The sequence below is a fragment of the Patiria miniata genome, unplaced genomic scaffold (assembly GCF_015706575.1).
Source record: "Patiria miniata isolate m_02_andy unplaced genomic scaffold, ASM1570657v1 HiC_scaffold_10, whole genome shotgun sequence".
Taxonomy (NCBI): Eukaryota; Metazoa; Echinodermata; class Asteroidea; order Valvatida; family Asterinidae; genus Patiria; species Patiria miniata.
The window spans coordinates 15,422,224-15,438,803 of record NW_024037048.1 but is presented as its reverse complement, the minus strand read 5'-3'; the positions used below and the strand labels follow the sequence as shown (position 1 = coordinate 15,438,803).

Genomic DNA, 16,580 nt, shown 5'->3' with positions numbered 1-16,580 from the left:
ACACTGTGTTCGAACTTGATTAGTTTTATATATTTCTCAACCTTAAAAACATCGTTTCTTTCTCCAGGTAGGCAGTACACAGGTATGCTATACGTGAGTGCACTGGCTGCAGGATGTGGCATGTTAAAACTTTTAACTTCAGCAGTCTTCGAGGGAGGAAGTTTCTAATTATTTTGAAAACCACCCCATACATCTCTTCAAGGTTGTTGCTGTAAGTAATTCAACATACACTGACCTTCTATACATGTATCTCTGTAAGATGGTGAAATTAACTTTTAAAATGTGTTGAAAATACACCTTGGTCGAAATTTGTTAAGTGATTACCTGACGTTTACCAGACACCTATATTAATTCAATTTATGTATTCATGAAATTTATCCATACTATAAAATTCAAGAACGTGAACCCAATGCATGCATACCCAAATCCTTCCAACTCAAAATTGTCATACTACCACGTCCGCCTTAACAAAGTCATTCTTGTTGAGTCATGCGCCAGAAAAGATGCGTACCCAATGCTCTCTAAAAATAACCAAAAAAACCCACACATTTTGCGTGAACCTCCCTGGCGAGAGCTGATTAATTTTCTAGCAGGTATTACTTCAATGTTGTGAAAAAATGCAATGAAGTTTATAATTTTTATCGTTAGATGTCTTTCAAAAATGAATAACTTGTATTTCGCAGGAAAATAACAGTTGAAAAAAGTAAATAAACTTTCGGGGTGAAACTCGAAAGTAGCGTATAGCAACGGATCTGTAATCAAAATAATTATGAATCAAATTAGGTTTTGCCCTTCACCGACGTATTGTGTACCCAGTGTGTATTCGCATAAAATAATTATGCGCATATCAAAACTGCTACTGGACGGTTCTTCTTAACATTTAATGAAATTGTTTCGTGTGAAATTTAAATTACTTTAAAAAAGCTTGAGCTCTTTGGTAATCAAATATTTTCTGTATTATATTCAGGTACCTGCATGACATGACATCGCATGAACTTTTAGAAATGGCAGCCGATTGTGCTTGGTTATCCAGAAGGGCCAAGATTCAAGGTACGTGTATTAAGAAACTAACCATCGCAGTCACTAAATTGATTGGTCAAAAGGTATGAGCGACAAACACCTTAAATACACTTCTGAAACGAGCACCATAGACCTAATGCAATGCCGACTACCAAGAACCAACATTTTGATCGTTACGTACATACATTTGAACATGAAGTTGTTTAGATTACATAAAAATGCGTAAAACAGGCTTGCGCTTTAACTCTCAACCAGGTTTTTGGTTACCCTTTAAATTTGAGAAATATCCTTGACTTCAGGGTCAACTTGAAACAAGAGGCTCATTTATTTTATCCCTGTCTCTCGTGGGTTAAAGATTGTACATGTAGAAACACAGGCACATCTCTGCTTGAAGTACATGTATTGAGAAGACAGACATTATCTGGATATACATGTAGTTTTAAATTTCACATCTGGTGAGCCAGCGTGACACGCAGTGAGTGTTTTAAGCCTAAGGCAGCAAACATTAAATAGTTTATAATGTTTGAATAATTGATACATTGTTGTTTGTTTTCCTTATTTTCTTGTCAGATTCGTGTCTTTGGAGAAGTGCCATATTGACAACCTTGCTGAACAAGGAATCCACTTTTTTCTTCATCTGGATAATCTTCTGTTAAAGGTTCCATTAAATGAATGTTACTCTACAACATAGATTGGGCAATTAGCCAATCTGCATGGAGGTATTCAAAGAAAATCACGTTGAAATGTCAATATTTTAAAATGCAGGTTTTTTGCGAGTTCCCTGCATACAAATATATCTTCACGAACAAACGCTATTCAAGTGTCCCTTTCAAGTGTTATTCGTTTTCATAGACTCTGTAGCTACAAAAAAAAACCAAAACAATTCCTTTGAGTTTTCTTTTGAAGATGTTCCATGGGAGAGAAAGAAAATGAAGGATCTAGATAGAGGACAGATTTAAAAAGCATGTGATTCAGTAGATTAAAAGTTGTCGGATCTATTTTATTTGTTCGATGTGAAAGTCGCCTTCCTATACTATATTTCTCATCACGGACAGTGGAAAACACTAATGTTCAAATACTATTTGAAACCATACTTTTGCTTGAATGTACGTTACGTATAGCACTGTGTATTTTTTATGAATTGATCCAATACATGAATAGGTATTCTCTAGTGCGGGTAACATTGTGATATGGAGCCCCTTTAAAGGTGATGTATAAAACCGGTGAGTGGCTAGGTCGCCGATAATAGCCCTTGCATTCCGGCTCTGGCTATGTTATTGGCGACCAGACCCTTTATCTTCTAATTGCTCAGTAACAACGTTATTGTCTTGTTGAAAGGTCGGTTCATACTCTGTGAAGTTACGGCAATTCACTTTGTGAAGTTACGGCAATCATTAACGGGAAAAAGAGTGAACCACATTTAACTCTGGGCAATTTTGAGTCAAATGGTTTCGATGTCAACATTTCAAAATTTGCTTTCACTTGAAGTATAAACCGATCGTTAGAGCTCAGCCCAGTCACTAAGGAGTGAATTCCTTAATGTGGATTCAAGTAAAAGACTTTAATTTTATACCATTCACGAAATGGACACTGAAGTAATATGTGCATATTGATGTGTCCAAATAATTGCAGTGAGTATTAATTACACTTACCGTTTTAGTGATTGCATTTTAGTAATGTTTTTACATGCTGTTGTTTCTGAACACTCTTTGTAATAAAATTAGAGAAACATGAATTAGATGTATGTTTAATTGTTTTGTTATCGTTTTCAGAAACATTTCCCATAAATGCCCAGTAGGTTGCAGTAAGGTGGCCACCATGTTGCTGCAACGTGCCTTTAAAGTTGCAGAAACGTCCCATTTAGCTGCAATAACGTGCCCACAAAGTTGCAGCAATGTCCTCATAAAGTTGCAGTAACGTCCCCATAAAATTGCAGTAACGTGCCCATGAAGTTGCTTAAACGTTTCCAATACGTTGCTTTAACGTGTACAATAAGTTGCATCAACGTGTCCAGTAAGTTGCAGTGACGTCCCAAATTAGGTTGCAGTAACGTGCTAATCAAGTGGTAATCATGTCGCCAAAAGGTTGTAGAAACGTGCGTAGAAGTTGCTGTTATGTGTCAATTTGGTCGCAAATAACGTGGCGTCAAGGTGGTAATATAACCAAAATAATGTACTGGGGAAACACGGAGAAAATCCCGCCAATTTATGTCATTTTTTTTTCTTTCACAAGAGGGCGCGCTATTGGTCACCAATGTACTGTGTACGTAAGTACAAAAGTATTGTCAACACGAAAAACCATGCCTCAAGTTCATGACACAAAAACGCTCTCGGTTCGACGATTCCTCACTAAATTCAACAGATTTGTTCAATCATCTGTATGTTTAATCAATTTATTAAATGTCGATTTCATGCAAATATGTATTTCTTGAGTTATCTTCTGGAAACCGAGTTGTTTTTGTGTCATGAAAGTTGACTAAAATCTCCAGTTATTTGTAGCAAGCTAGTTCTTTAACACACTACATTTCCGGAGTATATTAATTATATTTTTGACGGTTTCTCTCCAAATTCGCAAGTGATGTGTTGTGTATGATAACTTATCAGGAGATTCTATTTCAGTCCAATACAACAAGCATTTCTTGAAAAGTCGTCTCAACAACGAGTGTGTTGTTTTTGTTCCATAAACATATTGACTCAAATTCGCCTTGTATTTTGCGCGCTTACATGCCACATTGTCTTGGGTATATTTTGTATTATTGGTCAACAATTGATATCCAAATTCAAGAGATTTGATACATATATCACGTTAAATCGTTATGCAATATTTCAAATTAATGCACCAAGTACTTCTTGAGTTATCTCCTCGAAACCGATTGCATTGCTTTTTGTCATGAAAGTTGACTCAAGATCGCCAGTATCTTGAGCGCTTTAACACACTACATTTCCGGAGAATATTAATTATATATTTTTTTGATTTTGAAAAAAATACTTGATTTTGGACAATGAGTCATCTTTAATGCCAAAACCCAGTTACTAGTCCTTATCATTTGTTTGTAAAACTGTACGCATGCAGTACTGACATGCGTGAAATGTTTTGGTTAAATATGATTGTTCTATTTTGTGTAACAAAATGCTCTGCAACTAGTTCGAGAATACCATAGTCAGTGATAACTCTGTGTTAAGTTAAATTCATATAGACTGTTACTTTGGAGTTGAAAGAAATAAAATGTCAACTGCTTTTCAGGAAACACTGTGTTATTTCCAAACTTGTCTCTCCCATAGTTTTGAATTTCTTGATCCAATCATGGAGGAATAAACAATATAAAAAAAAGAATATTTTATATTTTTTATTCTATTTGATTCTGAAAACAACACTTCAATTTTTCTAACATAAGTTCAGTCAATTTATGTCTCGGGAATGTAAAAAAAAAAAGGGAAGAAAATTAAGTAACAATAAATTAATGTGGGACTCGAACCTGAGTCGCCTGATTGGGAGTCCGACGCCAGTCCACAAGACCATTAACGCACTGAAATGCTCAATCAGTTCTACTTAATTATAACTGTAACATAGGCTTATCGTGGCTTTTCACGTTGACGCCCATGCACGCTTAGACGTACATCGCAGCCTGACGATGTAAATCTGCTCGTTTGATTTGGAGTGTAGCTGTTCAAGTTGATCGAAATTTATTTGTTAAAGGGTAAAGGGTGTCAACTGAACTGAAATCGTGAACTTCAATGAAATAAAACTCGTACAATCTTTGGTTTCAGTACGAAACACACGTGTTCAACGGATGCAGAGAAGCCTATTTCTTTTGTTAAATTCCTTTGTTGAATCTTGCGTTAACAATAAAATGTTTCCATTGAGGCGAAAGGATTAAACGCCGCGATCTTTTTTCACGCTTGAGTGCCTCTGAATGGGGAATATTGAAGCGGAAAATCACGAATTACAGCACTTAGGCAGCATTTTATCCCACATAATGATAACTTTTTGGAGAGGAAATTGCATACTGAATACAACTGTATTTTCAAAATTCAAAAATTCATTTATTGTTTTTACAGATGAAATAAAGAAATGAAGTCAGAATATCACACAATATTGGAAAAGAATGTTGCAACCTGACGCCACTTCAGCGGTTGTGTGCAAAGTCTATGGAGCGTCAAGAAAAAAAGTATTTCTCAGTCCCAGATTCATTGTCTTATCATCATTTTTGCAATGAATGACTTCATTGAGATGATATGAAGAAAAAGCAGCATCAGGTTGCAACATTCTTTCCCATTATTGTACATGAAAAAAATATAGTATTGACAATGTGATAGATAGACGGAGAGGCTCTGCTGGCAGAAATTGTGTGCTTAGCAGCGCTATGAAATTGGGCTCAGTTCAAATCACTCATCTTCAATTTACACCCTAATTACCTGACAAACGTGCTCTGAAAACTTGTACATGTATATTTATATCATTATAAACCATTAATTAGTATAATTACATTACGTACAGATGACTGGAATAACCATTCCTGAATAACCATTCCTGGCCCATTCTCATGGCGTTGGGTTGTCTCTAAACAGGCCCCAGAAACTCCAAGAAAACAAACTTGCAGAGTTGTCCTACATGTAAGCAACATTTGTGACGTGAACATTCATAATTATGATGAACATTTCAATGCTGCCTGACTGACTGTCTGACCGAGTCACTGAGTATTAACTGATCGAGTCAGTCACTATTATCACTGACTGACCGAGTCACTGACCGAATCACTGACTGCGCGATGAGTCACTGACCAAGTCACTGAGTTGATGACAGCCACTGAGTCGCTCAATGAGTCACTGAGTGATTCCTTAACCGAGTCGCTGACCGAATTAATGACTGAGTCACTGACTGAATCACTGAGTCGCTGATCGAGTCACTGAGTCGCTCACTGAGTCACTGACTGAGTCACTGACTGAATCTGACTGAATCATGGAGTCACTGATCGAGTCACTGAGTTGTTGACTGAGTCACTGACTGAGTCACTGACCGAATCTGACTGAATCATGGAGTCGCTGATCGAGTCACTGAGTTGTTGACTGAGTCACTGACTGAGTCACTGACTGAATCTGACTGAATCATGGAGTCGCTGATCGAGTCACTGAGTTGTTGACTGAGTCACTGACTGAGTCACAGAGTCCAGCTTAACTAGGCAAGTCTTCTTTGTTTATGCCATGAGAGACCAGCCTCTCTCCAGAACTGTTGTTTTCTCCTGCATAACCATCTTGCCAAAGCTAAATAGAGAAATTTCAAGGCAAATTTCCCATGCGTCAAGAATAATTAAATCACCCCTAATCAACAGTATCGTTCCATTATTTTATTTTTGGAAAATCCCTTTGCAAGCAGGGGTTTTTGGAATGTACAAATTTAAACAATCTCAAGACTATAGGATAGGGACCACCTCAGGAAACTGGTACCCTGTTGTCCTTGGCCCACTTCTTCATGACACGGATGATGTATTCCACCTGCGGGTTACCGGTGTTGCGCAAGATTTGGAGGATGTCTCGCAGTGTTTCTCTGTAGAGGAAAAAAAATGACAAAAATCTAGTGGCTTGAACTTCACTGGGTTTTGTGCACATGAAAATGAAAGCTATTAACAAGATGGACTTTGCGTCGGGGTGATGTAAATCAATGTTAGGATTTGCCCTTCACCGATGTATAAACACTGTATACTCAGTGTGTTACCTCCCGAGTGAAAGTTGGAAAAATAATCACTTGGGTGGGATTCGAACCCACGACTCGACCATGGAGCTTACGGGGTTGGTTGGCTGGCCAGGCAACCAATTCTGTAAGCTTGATGGTCCAGTGGTTAAGACGTCTGCACTAACAAGCAGGAGGTCATGGGTTCAAGTCCCAACCAAGTAATTTTTTCAACTTTAACTCGGGAGGTAATGCACTGAGTATACAGTGTTTATACGTCAGTGAAGGGCAAAACCTAATAGTGAAAATGAAAGCTGTTTATAGAATTTAGGGGGAAAAAGGAAAAATCCATAAAGATAAATGAATTTGAACTAGAGGGCTAAGAAGTTGAGAAGTATTCATGAAAATTTGTAATAAAAAGCCGCATCCTCTCTGAGTGATCCCCGTTTGATATTTGCCAGGTCTGCATCGTGACTTTGGGCGTGATCCCTGGCTGCATGGCATATGCGGGTTGAGGGCTTCTGACTAGCGCCCCTTTGACAGAGACATTGACAATTAGGGAACCGCCAACATTGGGCTGGATAGCTCAGTTGGTAGAGCACCGGAGTGATATACTAATTGAGATGTAATTGGTCAGTACGCACTGTTTGATCGATGTATGTGGTCACCTGACCAAAGGTTGAGATTTGTGGTCAGTGTGCACTGCTGATTGACAGAGATGACACCCACCTTGGTTCATGACCAGCTATGATCTGCTGGAATACGCCCAGTCGCACGCCCCTCGCTTGCCTTCCCAGTATTCAGGATTGGGGTCCAATCTTTCCAGGACATCGAAAGCCTTGGTCGCATAGTAGAACTGGCCATCTACCGATAGAAAAGATGAGATTTGAGGATCGAGAGACCGTGACAATTATATGTTGAGGTCGAGCAAAAAACATCAGAAGTTCGAACGAAAAGCCTGTAGTTTTCGATCATATCGCCACCGTGTTGACAAAGTGATGAATTTGTCCCAAATCAATTTTTTTTAAGCAGTTGGGATTTTTGGCTATTCTAATATTTTATGATGCCCTCTACATGCTTACTAAAGTTTGCGACACAAAAGTGCATCCTTCATAATTCAAGCTAATGACACAAAGTCGTAAATGTGCAACGAATAATTTTTTTTCTTTTTTGATGGGGATTCGTATTCTCGTTGATTTTACACGTGGGAAACAATGTTGCAACCTGACGCCCTTTTTGTCTTCACACATCATCTCAATAAAGATCTGTCATTGCAAAAATGTTTCACAAACTTGAAAATGGGACTGAGAAACACTTCCAATTTGGTTCAGAAATACTTGGAAAGTTTTCTTGACTCTCCATAGACTTTGTACACAACCGCTGAAGTGGCGTCTGGATACTGCATTCTTTGGACGAAGTGACAAATGTATTTCGTGAAATCGGCTGCAGGTTTAGATTGAGTGACTGGATACTAATTTGGGGCTAATGTCAAAATCTTGACAAAACATACAACGGACAAAAATAGGGGATGATGTTTTACCTTGTAGCCGTCGTTGGCAATGAGCTACAGCAGGCTGAACGATTCGCCAGACGTCTCCATCTTAAGGTACAACTCCCAGGCTAGTCTGGCCTTACGATTCATGATGTCTGAACAACGAAAACAACACAAAGAAAGGTTATAAATACATAGGATACTGCTGTAAGAAAACACATTGGGGTCCACAAAAGATGTTCGGTTCAGTGGATGCTCGTTTCAGCAATTTTCGGCCAGCAATGCTCAGTGTAACTGTGTACAATATTTGGGAGCCAAGAGGGATGTTCAACGTAACAAATTTCTGTCGTACAATTTGCTTGAAATGTGATAGAACAAATCCAACATGGCAAATGTATGACTAAGATGTGAAGTTTACACGTGTATAAACGAAAAAACTTCTTAATCCGTTTACAAATTTCTCAAAACATGTAAACCAGAATTATAGAAAAGGGAATTCTGTTCACGCGATCTTCCTTGGAGATAACCACACATAGCACAAATAATTAACGTTGTTTTCAAACCTACTTAATTTACAAAACCTTAGAAGCACCGTAGTACTTGACTACATTTGGGGAACACGTAGTTACATTTTTACTTTATCAACGACTGCCTGCTATTTACTATGTCAACCATTGTTGATTTATCATGTCAATCACGCCGGTCTGCAGATCAGACATAATGGGTAAGCAAAAGCCACTGTCAATGGCTAAACGTTTAAAACGGTTCTTAAAATATTTGCTTAACGTTTACAAAATGAAACGCAAAGTCACATCCTTAATATACGATCAGGGCGATGATTGCATGCTGGTTATGTCATTGTTAGAGACCCTTCAGTCTACCTCACACATGGGCAACATGTGCATCTCCCTAATGCCACTCTGGATTTTCCAGCAGTACATGAAATGCATGCACGCGACGTGTCCTGACTTTAGTTGGACATTTGGTTGTGCAGTCACAATTGTGAGTGGTCAATACATTATGAGTTGAGGCTTAACAGGTGGATTCATTCCCATCATTAGCAACTTGGAAGTTGGAAGAGGAAACGTCATTCACAATTGACGGTAATACTCACAGCATCTTGCCAACCAGAGACACGTGTAGTCATTCTTGATCTTCTCACTCTGAATGAGCACAAAAATCTGGGAAACAAGAGAAACGAAACCCACTCCAATTAAATCATGGTAAAACCAATTAAGTGCCCCACCAAAACAGTGGTCTAGGAGGCACAGCAAGATCCCCATCCGGGTTTTAGACTTGTTTTTTTTTTATGCCTATTCGCCCTGAACAAGGCTACAAGCCACTCCAGATATACAGGGCTACAAGTCAGCGCAAAGCAGCTAAATCAACCACACCATCTCTGCCCTCATAGGCACCCACTTATAAGCCATCAGTGTGGGGGTTTGGTCAGTATCAAATGAGGGGAATAATGCTCATTGTGATTTTTGGCAAGGTATGCACCCCTCTTAAGTCAGAAAATATGTGACAGCATTGCAGCGGTGGCAGCTTTTTGGGTGCTATCACTTGTTTACTTTTTTTTTAAATGGCAGCCAAAACATGCTTGTTACAACATACAATTGATCCGGTTCAAGCATATTGACGGCCATTTTGAAAACACAAATCAAAAGTGATAACACTGCCACCACTCACACTGCAAAGCTATCACACATTCTCCAACTCTAGATGTGCCTTTCAAAAAAATCGCTATGAGCATTGCTCTTTTCGATCGTCTGCCGGTGGCCCAATTTTTGGACCAAAGCAGAGAGCCTATTACTCCTGGGTGGGGAGAAGCAATGAGTGACAAAGTGCCTTGCCCAAGGGCACACGCACCATGACCCCAGGCTGGACTCGAACCCACAACCTGCAGCTTTATCCACAGACCACGAATCCAACGCCCTTAACCACGAGGCCACAGCACTCCACACTCCTCTTGAATCAGGACAGATCATAGGTTGGAGGGAAATAAGCACCAGGCAAGGAATTCCTAAGAGATGCAGCACGTTGGAAAACAAGCTATTGCAATATCTTTTTGTTCTACATCTAGGTATACGGCAACAGTATATGGATGAGAACAGACAGAAAGTCGGGCTTCTCTCTCAAACAGGGCCGACCATCGGTGGAAATTGATACAAAATTCCACTTTTCTTGAAAATAACAGCACACCAGGTGCCGTGATTTCACAGGATGCTTGAGACTATTATTCCCTAACAGTCAGGTATTTCATAATAACTTGGTAGTTTTGGTTTTTGATGTTTGCAAATGAAAGGCACCATGACTAGTTCAGGCACCATGACGAGTCACTGCGCCATGACTGGCCAACTATTGAGGGCGCAACAACAAAAATTGGGTCCGGGAGTCCAACCTACCTCCTCTGCTTCCTTGTAGTTGCCTGCTGTGGCTTTGGCCTGCGCATAGTTGTAGTTGAACCTATCGTCCTTGTAGAAGTAACTCTAGAAACGTAAACACACAAAAATGTCATCTTAGTTTTTCTGATAATTTTCCCACCTGCACTACTTTTTCCCCCCAAAAAAGGACAAATACAGCTAAACCATGCCACAGAAACAACTATGAGCAAGTTGGGGCGAGACTAGTGGTCGATTCCTGACGTAATTTGATGCCTGAGCACTAATATCAACATGCAAACGCCTCTAGTCAGACAATGGTCAAAATTGTTCACCAAATAAAGAGAATGGTCAAGAATAATTCCAAAAAAAATTTGGTCCTGAATAATAGAGGGTGATTGGCAATAAATATTGTCAGGTTTTTGGAGAAAAGTTCAAAAACGAATAGTGTCTAACATTAAATGCATTAGATAAAATGACCTGAGAGCAAATATGCAGTCCTATGCCCCCTGTCTGTCTGGCCTCAACTCCATTTTCAAAGCTGTTGATGAAATAAAATGAATCAATAAACATTACTGCAACTTTCCTAAAAAATATAGCGGTGCTGTTGAAACCCCTCGGCCTGAGTTTGTTGATATAAGGTGCAAAATTACAAGTACATGTAGTAGAATAGTTAACACTGGTCAATGGAATGACCTATACCTTGACCAATGACGTTGACCTTTGACCTTTTGACCCCCAAATCAATCCAAACTTGATTTTCCTGAAGGGCAACCCCTGAAGTTACAAACCCGAATCATATTTCTAACTCAAATTATCATCGGGAAACAATTTACCTTCAACTCACCACTGATATACTCACCCAAAAATAAGAAAATAATTTTCTGACATACTTCTAGTTGGGTAAAGATATATGATATTTATTAATTAGAATTTGTTAACTTTAAATAACTTTTTTAGTGTTAACCAGGAATTTTCCAAGATTTATAATGCAAGTGCGCTATGTTAGGGAACACTAAAACTGATTTTTGGCCAAATTTTCGGTCGCCACCGTTTATAAATTTTGCTCAAATTGTATGACAGTGAAATTGTTTACAGAATTTAAATGGCAAACACTATTGAAAAAGTACCAGTAATAACTGAATGAATTTGAAGTTTATCAACAAAGAAGTTTGGCAACCGTGCATGAGGAAAGTCAGGAGAAACGTCGCAGTGCGCCACGTTAGGGAACACCACTATATGTGTGCATTGATACTGGGTTCTTAATTGGGGTAGGTGCGGTGAACTAAAAACAATAGGTCCTGGCCCTGCTGACTATATGACTATACAATCATGGAGCTATAAAAAGAGGTCTTACCCAACAATGTATGCAAAGCATTCAAAAATACTCCGGAAAGACTCCCATACCTCAGACGTCACTGACCAACAAAGACTAGGAAATGTCCTTTGACATGTTTTCTCAGTAGGCATGCCATGGTAGCAACTTTTCCCTGCTATAAATCTGACGTTTTTGGACATATTATCCCTTTAAATGGTGATATAGGTCACTGTAGGGAAAAATTAGGTAATCCTTACTTTTAGGACACCTCTATTTTTTACGAGTTCTGTTCAAAACTGACTTTTGCAAATGTATGTCCAGAACCAAAGTGACTTTTGCAGGCTAAAGCAGTCCTTAGAAGTCAAGAAGGTGTCATTGCCAATTGTTCAGATGTGCCAAGAAGTATCAGAATGTCAATTTTGAGTGTCATTTAGTCAACTGTTTTGGCGAGTCTTTCCCTTCCTATATAGGAACGGGGTCCTAAAAGTAAGGATTACCAAAAATTAGTGATGTCCAGATATATGGGAATCTTTCCAGTACGCCGAAAAGAAGTTGAATTTTGAGAAATAAATAGTCCAGACTTACCTGACGTACAGGCCTATATAGCCTACCGCTGCATTATCTGCTGCATAATGTTGATCGATAACCAAACAACAGGTGGCGCTCTTTACAATTAACAGTGTCAGGTACAATCTCATTCAAGTGATGTTGAGCGGTACGCGTTGCCATGGTGATACGTCATCAGTGTGCTCTGCATCCTGTATGTGCTCCACAGTTGACATCCTTGGTAGAACCTTCAAACTCTGTCAACTTCAAGAAACAAAGCAAAACAAGTTATTTTAACATCTTAACCTTCTATTTCATAAGGTTTAGTTCAAATATTGTTTTCATCCACTATTTTTGGAAAGGGCATTGTTTGAAGAATTTGGTTGACAATAATTACTGTGAAATTTGAGAACAATTTCCCAAAAAACTGACAAATTTACAAAAGATAAAAATGGGGCCTGTAGGGCCTGACCATACTTCCTGAACTTAGTTTAAAACCCTTACACTTACAGTTCTGAAAGAATTACTATACAATCATGGAGCAATAAAAAGAAAGTCTCACAATGTATGCAATTAAAGCATTAATAACCCCCTAGGCCCTTTTTGCTTAGAACCATCCTCAATCCTCCAAAATTTTGCAACTCCGCCTAAATTTTTCAAAATTGTCAGACAGTCCTGCCTCAAAATGCATTCATCGTCAATCCTCCAAAATCCTCCTCATCCCAAAATTTTGCACTCGTGTTTAAATGAAGGATAACCAACGCCAAATCCTTCAAAATCATCCGAGACAGTCCTGCCTCAAAATGCATTCATCCTCATGGAGGAAATTCCTCCAAAATCCTCTTGTGCTTCAATCACCATTCATCCTCAATCCTCCAGAATCCTCATTTGATTCAATCAATATATTCATCCTCAATCCTCCAGAATCCTCTTGTGATTCAATCACCATTCATCCTCAGTCCTCCAGAATCCTCATGTGCTTCAATCACCATTCATCCTCAATCCTCCAGAATACTCATTTGATTCAATCACCATTCATCCTCAATCCTCCAGAATCCTTCTATGCTTCAATCACCATTCATCCTCAATCCTCCAGAATCCTCATTTGATTCAATCACCATTCATCCTCAATCCTCCAGAATCCTCCAAAACCGCCAGGAGGATTTTGGAGGAGTGAGGTGGGTAAAGGTTAAAAAATACTCCGGAAAGATTCCATACCTGGAGTTCTGGACATTTAGTGAAATGTCCTTGGTGTTTTTTTCAGACAGTAGGATGCTGGCAGTGCCAGTAAGCATGTAGGATGGAACGCCGTATTATCGCGATACTTATCACGTTTCTTGTTTGGAATAGAGATTGCTTGCTAACCTTCCCGAATTGTCCTGTCTCTTAGGTTGTATAACTCTTCCTTTTCAAATGCCTGTGAAAATAGACATGCTCGGAATGTGCGAATGGAGGTGGACTCCCCATTATCGCGGTATGTGGGAATTGTGGTTTTTATAATAATCTCAACTTTTTTTTTTCATAGTGAATGTTTTACCAAAACATCCCCTGAATAAAGTCTGATATTTTCCCTGTAACGTTCAAGTTGATTACACTTTGAAAGACTATATCCCTGCAGGATGATTTCTTAAAACCCTGCCATTCCCCGAAAGGAGAAGAAAAATCACTGTGACAAGTCTACTGATTGGCGATTGGGTGCCATTCACTTTACACGGTGTGCCGTTTTATTTTTTCTTACGCGCTGTCCTTATTTTGATCCCGTAAAAGTTTTTATGATTTCGCGGTGGAAATATCCTCCTTTGACTTCATTTTGTGTTTGCAGCTGTAGAAGGAGAACCAGACAATGGAACTATCATGGACAGAGCACCATTAATGATTTATGTTAAAATATAGACGGTACCTTTTAGTTTTCGAAGTGGCTATCGTTACGGCATTCGTTGTTTAGCGCCCTCTACGATACTTTTTTGATACGCACGCAGGTATATAATTATTTGTTTCCCCACGTGCAGGTGAGCAGTGCGACAGCTCAGTCGATAGACTGTAGGATTTTGCACCGCGAGGTTGCGGGTTCGGATCTCAGTTTTGCACTCGAATTTTTTTCCTTTTCTAACCTGAGGCTTTGGAGGATTTTTTTTAAAAGGGAAATAAAGTCCGAATTTTATAACGTTCAAATTCACTTTTGTCCTTATTTTATATTTTCCTGTCATGTTTTTATAAAAGTTGCAGTCTACTGTAACGATAGAAAATGGGAGGTGCATTACGGCTGCCGTAACAATAGCCACTGCGTTTAGTTTTAACAGACACGGTGACGGGTGAGGGAAAATTTGCAGGTTTTGGAAAATGTGAATATTTATTAAAAATCGTTAAAAGTCCCAAAAAACACAACATTTTTTAATCGTCCTTTTTTAATACGACTCGGCAGTAAGTCCTTATGGCCTGGAGGACCTGGATAAAAATTGCCACTTAAAGGAGTTTAGTCAACACAAAAGGAGAAATTGGCCATGCCGCGATAAAGGGATGCCGCGATAAAGGGATGCCGCGATAAAGGGATGCCGCGATAAGGGACTCCGACTATAGTTTTTAGGTAACAAATTTCCCTGCTAAATCCAATATTTTTGGACATTTTAAACCGGAATTGTGGCATAAATCACTAAAGGGAGAAATGAGTAATGTCCAGATATGGGAATCTTTCCAGTACGCCGAAAGGAAGTTGAATTTTGACAAGTAAATAGTCCAGGCTTACCTGACAAAACATGCTTGGTGTACAGGCCTAGCCTACCGCCACATACATCGGGAAAACCAAACAACAGGTGGCGCTCTTCACAATTAACGGTGTCAAATACAATCTCGTTTACGTAGTGTTGAGCGGTACGCACTGACAGGTACTTAATACAGGAAAGAAAGTTACGACATAAAGTTAACCCTGGGGACAGGGTTGCGAAAAAGTTTCGAAGTCCGAATTTTCCCATCATGCATTGAGAAATGTCAATTCCTTTCTCGGTTATTCGTTTTCCGTTTTGCTTTCGAGTCGAGAAATGGGAATCGTTATTCGTTATCCGTTTAACTGTCGAATAGGAAAGTGGGAATCGTTATTCGTTTTCCGTTTGGTTGTCGAATAGGGAAATGGGAATCGTTATTCGTTACCCGTTTTGCTGTCCAGTGTCGAGAATGGATTTTGGACTCGAAGTCCGTTATCCGTTTTTCTTTTTGCTTAGGAAATGGGAATTGGTTTCGTTATCCGTTTTTCTTTTTGCTTAGGAATTGGGGAAGTGGGTTTCGTTATCCGTTTTTCTTTTTTGCTTAGGAATTGGGAAATGGTTTCGTTATCCGTTTTTATTTTTGTTCAGTCACTTGACACCGTTAATTGTGAAGGGCGCCGCCTGTTGTTTGATGATATCCCATTATTGTCCGACTACACATGCATGGACTATAGCGCATGCAGACAACAACTCGATTTAAACCTGATAACGTTAGTCACGTCAAACTCTAGACTTTTTATTCACACTAATTAGGCCTAGTCAATTAGTAGGCAGAGCATTTGAAGAGTACATTTGCAAAAGCAGATAAGAGCCAATTTTACAAAATTGGAGAAAACCCACCATTCACCAACTAAATATTTTCCCTGAACACCTACCGTATAAATGTCATGATAAAGAGTGGGTGATTTGTCTTTTTTATGTGAACAATTTGAGAGAAAGATTTTTTTTTTAATTATTATTTTAGTAGAGTATTAATTTCTTTAGTAAATATAGATGCTAAGCTTTAAGGGGAAACATTTTGTCCCGCCTTTCATACAGGGTGAGCAGAGTACACATTGGATGGAGCTTCTGACAGACTCTCAGGAGAAATGGGTGGATGTTCAGAAGATCAAGGCATTCCCAGCCATGGTAGCAAGCCCTACGCTAAGAACCAGGGCACAGGCACTCATGCAGGTAGGTTTATGAGGGGGATCAGGGTCAGACCTGAGTATGCGTGGATAGCTCAAGTTTTCTGCATTTTGATGAGTTGTGTACCTTTTGACAACAACACGCGTTTCAGACTAGCATTTAGATAAGTGCCAAACTAAATTATTCCAAAGAGTTGAATTAAGTTTGACGTTTGAAACATTGAGGAGCAACTACATATGAAAGTCGTCCAAAGATTGAGTGTTGCAGTC

General features: G+C 39.1%; 3 long non-coding RNA genes across 3 annotated transcripts; 1 reads left to right on the top strand and 2 right to left on the bottom strand.

The window, feature by feature from the left end:
• Positions 1 to 28: 28 nt before the first annotated feature.
• Positions 29 to 2,755, top strand: LOC119738836. The gene is made up of 3 exons (XR_005272511.1): positions 29 to 211; positions 968 to 1,050; positions 1,591 to 2,755. It is a non-coding gene; the product is annotated as an uncharacterized LOC119738836 (long non-coding RNA).
• A 3,766-nt stretch (positions 2,756 to 6,521) lies between these two features.
• LOC119738829 lies at positions 6,522 to 8,286 on the bottom strand. Its single transcript, XR_005272510.1, has 3 exons — positions 8,228 to 8,286; positions 7,417 to 7,551; positions 6,522 to 6,564 (listed from the first exon to the last, which is right to left on the bottom strand). It is a non-coding gene; the product is annotated as an uncharacterized LOC119738829 (long non-coding RNA).
• Positions 8,287 to 9,320: 1,034 nt separating this feature from the next.
• Positions 9,321 to 15,207, bottom strand: LOC119738822. The gene is made up of 4 exons (XR_005272508.1): positions 15,168 to 15,207; positions 12,464 to 12,688; positions 10,585 to 10,668; positions 9,321 to 9,360 (listed from the first exon to the last, which is right to left on the bottom strand). It is a non-coding gene; the product is annotated as an uncharacterized LOC119738822 (long non-coding RNA).
• Positions 15,208 to 16,580: the final 1,373 nt, after the last annotated feature.